The sequence below is a fragment of the Sus scrofa genome, unplaced genomic scaffold, assembly GCF_000003025.6.
Source record: "Sus scrofa isolate TJ Tabasco breed Duroc unplaced genomic scaffold, Sscrofa11.1 Contig524, whole genome shotgun sequence".
Taxonomy (NCBI): Eukaryota; Metazoa; Chordata; class Mammalia; order Artiodactyla; family Suidae; genus Sus; species Sus scrofa.
This window is the reverse complement of record NW_018085235.1, coordinates 215,686-221,458: the sequence shown is the minus strand read 5'-3', so window position 1 is coordinate 221,458 and position 5,773 is coordinate 215,686. Positions and strand designations below refer to the sequence as shown.

The 5,773-nt window shown below is 34.6% G+C and overlaps 1 pseudogene; it reads right to left on the bottom strand.

Annotated features, from left to right (window-relative positions):
* Positions 1–590: 590 nt before the first annotated feature.
* LOC110258873 lies at positions 591–1,836 on the bottom strand (annotated as a pseudogene).
* Between the last annotated feature and the right edge of the window lie 3,937 nt (positions 1,837–5,773).

Below are 5,773 nucleotides of genomic sequence, written 5' to 3'. Positions count from 1 at the left end.
TATATATCTTTATGTCCATGTCTAGAACATTCAGAAAAGAATAAAAACATTTTATTAGCATTGTTTTCCTTAATCCAACATGTATACTCACTCTCCAGCTAGCCTCAGAAGGATCTCAAGCAGTTGAAGAGAGTGTTTATTGGGCATAACTATTCCCAAAACTCAGTAACTATTGAATTTTATTACTAATTTTAAAAATAAACCAATAAAAAAAGAAGTTTCATGTGTAATTGAAATACTTGTAAATGTTGATTCTGAAATAGACACTAAACAACTAGTTTATATGGACAGTAATATAACAATCATTTTTTAAAGGTAAATATTTTCTAATTTGAACATCAACACTAACAACTAATCTCTACTAAAATTTTCTTTCATTTCATTAGAGTATAAATTATTAGTATTACAAAAATATAAATGAATATTAGTCTTAAGTAAGTAGTAACTACATACAAATAAAGGATGGCAATAACATTTACATTCCATGCTACATTAGATATAATTTGAATGAAAAAGGGGAGAGGCTTAAAACAAACTTATTAATAGAGAGTGCTTTGTTCATTTCCTTTACACATAGCGCAAAAGCATATTCACTTGTTTAAGAAAGAAGCAACCCTATGTATCATATTCATAAAAGCTTTTTTCACTTGTTGGTTCCGTAAACTGTAGATGAAAGGGTTCAAAAGTGGTGCTACAGAGGTATTGAGTAGTGCAATTCCCTTGGAAAAAGATATTCTTTGTTTGACTGAAGGTTTAACATAAATGAAGATGCAGCTGCCATAAGAAAGGGATATCACAATCATGTGAGAAGAACACGTTGAAAAAGCTTTTTTTCTCTGATTACTTGAGGGGAGTTTTAGAATTGTTAATACAATATAGGTATATGATATTATCACCACTGCAAGCGTGACCACAAGTGTCACCACAGCTGAGACGAATCCCATGGTCTCAATGAGATGTGTGTCTGAGCAGGAGATCTGCAGGAGGGCAGTTATGTCACACCCAAAATGATCAACAATGTTGGAAGCACAAAAGTCAAGCTTTAGAACTAGGAGGAGAGGTACAAAGATGGTAAAGACCCAGCAAGCCAACAACTGAGGACAAGCTGAATGCAGATTTTACTGTTCATGATGGCTGTGTAATGCAGGGGCTTACAGATGGCAACATAGCGGTCATAGGACATTGCTGCCAGCAAGTAAAATTCAGATGCTCCAAGAAGGAAGGCAAAAAACAGCTGAATAATACAGTTGTTATAGGAAATGGTTTGGTCCCCAGTTACCATCATAACAAGAATTTAGGGATGCATGTAGTAGTAAAGGAAATTTCTAAGAAGGAAAAGTTCTGAAGGAAAAAATACATGGGGGTCTTGAGGTGAATATCCACCAGGGTGAGTAGGATAATGATCAGATTTCCAGTGATGCTTAGCAAGTAGGTGAGAAGAAGGAAGATAAATAATGCAACTTTCAGTTGTGGGTCATCCGTCAAACCTGCTAGAATAAACATGGTCACTCTTGTATGGTTTTCCATTACTTTCCTCTATTTTTCCAGGTCTATGTAAGGAAAAAAAAAAAAAGGAAGGAAAAAGAAAAGAAGATAACAATGATCCCAATGAAAAATAGCAGTGATTACCAGTGTTTGAGGCTGTTAGCAAAGTGATATTTCAAATAGAACAATAGAATGCTCATGCATATTTCAAAGTTGTTTATGCCATGAAGACCAAGAGTTTGCATTTCCAGAGTATCTGGACAGAGAATTCAATCTTTAGTTTGCAATTCTACCACAAAATAACCTATATGAGAGTATTGATTGTTGATTGTGAATAAACTGAAGTATATATGGAGGGACTTGTAAAGAATAGAAAATACTCTTTTCTATATTTGATATTGTACAAGATGGGATGAATGCCACTTCCCTTTCAATTTAGAGGTTTGTGGGTTTGATCCCTGGCCTCACTCAGTGGGTTAAGGATCCAGCGTTGCCCTGAGCTGTGGTGTAGGTCGCAGACATGGCTTGGATTCCACGTTGCTGTGGCTCCAGCATGGTCCTGCAGCTACATCTCCGATTAGACCCCTAGCCTCGGTACCTCCATATGCTGCTACAGGTGTGGCCCTAAAAGGACAAAAAAAAAAAAAAAGAGGTTTGTGTAATAAAAGTAAAATGGTACCATTATTACAAGGACATTAGCTCATGTTCTGCATTTAATTGACATATGCACCTCTAGGTATCATCAATAAAAACGGCTAGTGCACTGTCACCATTTTACTTAGCTAATCAAACTCAAATGTCTGAATGTGTCATTTACGTTCATGGCTAATGAGATGCAACCTCAGAGAAGGGAATGTGAGACGTCAGTAATGTTTTTTTTTTTGTTTTTTTCCCTAATTATTAGTAATTCCATTCCCTTGATCTCTGTTACCAACCCCCACACTTTCTACTTTGTAACCTGAAACAAAATCAGCAGGAACATTATGATCATTTCAGTACGTGTTACAAGAATGATTCTGAGAGTATACCAGGTAAATAGGGTGAAGATGAGAATACAGGACATTAAAGTATACAATATGTGTTCAGGAAATTGGATGAGGTGTGAGAAGTAGAAAGGAAACAATATGAAGAAGAATCTTATAAAAACCTAGGCAGGTATGAGTGATTTTTAGAGATAGGATAGCGAATTTGAGGAAAATATTTAAAATAGATTAAAATATATACATAAGTTTAATTTTTAAATTAAAATTGGTAAATCAGTAAGAAAAAAGTTGTAATTTAATTCGAAAAATTAGCAAATAAAAATAAGTAGAGACTGTTGGTCAATGTATTTTCCATATAACTGCTTCTATCCTTTCCACTTAGCATTTTCAACTTTGTCTAAAACACAAACTGAACAGCTGAACAATTTTGAGACCAGCATGGCCTAAGAGATGAAGAGTGACTATTTGGTAAATTTTAAACACATAGTGAATCTCAAAAGTGTTGACGAAATTTTAGGAGGCATACATGTCCCTGTCATAGGAATATTCAAATGTGTAGTAAACATGTGATTCAAGAACTATTAACTATTTTCAGTATTGGGTGTGTATTACACAGGACAGTCCTATTGTTCAGATTTGTATGGCTAGAGATTGGAGATCAGGATGAAGTTTGAAAGAATTTATTTCCAAAGTTGTCTTCCTAAAAGTGAATCATTTTACAAAAATAATTTTACACAAATATTTCTTTCATAAAAAAGATTAATGATATCTCCAAGGAAATTTTCTTTCCTCAGTATCTTCATCACCAAACCCCAAAAAATGTCTAAGGTTTGTGATGCGCACTAGCTAAGACAATGTTTTCTGTACTGAGAATATCCAGGTTATTATTTCTAGTCTCTAAAACATACATTAGTATTGAACTAAATGTTGTCTCCAGTAATATCCAGAGATGTTGACAGGGGGGTGCTAAAATAAGAAAATGAGAAATGAGATTAGCTGTCAAAGTCATGTAGTTAATGATGTACATAGACAGATATGGGCAAAAGAAATGGCTATTATTCTTAACATCTATTTTACATTCACATAACTATGAAGCAATCTATTATAAATGTTTTTTTTCATTTACACAAATGTCTCAATATCACCAATTAAGAATGCATCTATCTAGGAGATCCCATCATGGCTCAGTGGTTAACAAATCCAACTAGGAACCATGAAGGTGCGGGTTCGATCCCTGGCCTTGCTCAGTGGGTTAAGGGTCTGGCATTGCTGTGAGCTGTGGTGTAGGTCACAGACACGGCTCGAATCCCACATTGCTGTGGCTGTGGCTGTGGCGTAGGCCGGCGGCTACAGCTCCGATTAGACCCCTAGCCGTGGGAGTGGCCCAAGAAAAGGCAAAAAGAAAAAAAAAAAAAAAAAAAGGCGTATATCTAGAATGCAAATATCTAAAGACCTAAGTAAAAATTTTTACTATGTCAAATTACTTCATGTCTTAATTCAACAATTTCAGAGGTTCCACTGTGGCACAGCAGGTTAGTTGTCTCTGTGGTGCTGTGGGTTCAATCTTCTGCCTGGCAAAGTGGGTTAAGCATCCAGTGTTGGTGCAGCTGTGGCATAGGCCACTGCTGCAGCTCAGATTTGATCCCTGGACCCAGGACCGTCCATATGCCATGGGTGGCCTGAGAAAGGAAAAAACAAAACAAAACAAAACACAAGTACACACACCAACTCTTCTAAACACACACTATAAAAAATTTACAAAATTCACATTATAAAATGAATAGAAGTCATGTCTGTGAATGCAGTGATGTTTACTTGTGTTAGATATTGTAGATGTCATAAAAATTTTAACAGGCGAAGTTATTCAGTAATAAATTATGATTGTATTCCACGTATCTTCTTTCACGGTTTTCCTTAAATCAGTATTTCAAAGCTTAGAGAAAAGGAGGTTAATATATTATGGTAAAAAGAGAACAAAGGTAGATGAAAAACATATCTAATAGGAAATATGATCTTTAAATTTTAGACATACCAAGTCTCTTCATCTTTTTGAGTCCTAAATCAGTCTTCAAAAAATACTTAAAAGACATATATACAGATTTCTTCAGAAAAAAATCATCTCTGCCTTAATATTTAACTCCTTTTTATTTACCATACTGAACACAACACATCGATATTTCATACCTCTCTGAATGGATTTCAGTCTCTCAATTTATCATTTTTTTTCTCATCTATTTTTGACAACTTTGTAAATGATTTATACTTAGAATTTTTTTCAGATTTTTTGACTAGTGTGTTACATTTCCCCATTACTATCATTTAATTTTTATGTATTGAATACATATCTGAGAATTACCCACTATGACATATGAAGTTACTCAACACTTAATTGCATGGAGTATTTATGCTTTCTGCGCCCTGAAGGAAAATATCTAACAATAATGAAAAACTCTCAGGAGGGTATGACATCTAAGAACCCCAATCCCAAAGGATCAAAAATGAATATTTTACCCTGATTTTCCTCCCTGGAACTGAAGAATTTTAAAAGTTAAAATATATGTTGAAAAATTTGCTTTACTTCTGCCTCCAGAGATCTCAGTCTAGATTTCTCTAACATCTGTATGCTCTCCACATCTTAGTTTTAAAATCCCAAACGTATAGATAAACATTTGGAAACAAAAAAGAAAAAATTATTTTAGTTAGTAATGAAAAGTGACACAGAGATGGAGAAATTTGTTTGTCATAGAAAATATTGTACATCAAGGTAAATACATGTTAATACCACATACACACCTAACATTTCATGTCCTATATAACTTCAGTTTCTTTTCTGAAAGCTTGTCTTTTCTCCAAATAGTCTTTGTGATAGTTTCTACTTGTTCTTAGGCCAAACTCATAATAACTAAACATTCTCCACTTCTAAATTAATAGAATTCTTACCATCTCTCTATATAGCTAGCTTTCCTTTCAGTTTGTTGTGGCCATGTGACTAAATTCTCCAAAGAATGTAAATGGAGATACCCCAGTGCAGCTTCCATGGTTTTCCTCTGATAAAAGAGATTTCCATCCCCTTGCTCTTTATACCTGCTCACGGTTGAAATGCAGATCTGATGGCACACCTTTTTGAACCATGCATTTGACCAGTTGGTGTCGGAATGGCAAATAAACAAGATAGGACACATCCAAGTTCCTGACACCATTGTAGGCCATGCCAACAGAAATACACAAATATTTTACATGAGTTTCAACATTTCAGTCTGAACAATTAAGATAAAAATATAAATGTATCAAATGATTAGAAAGAG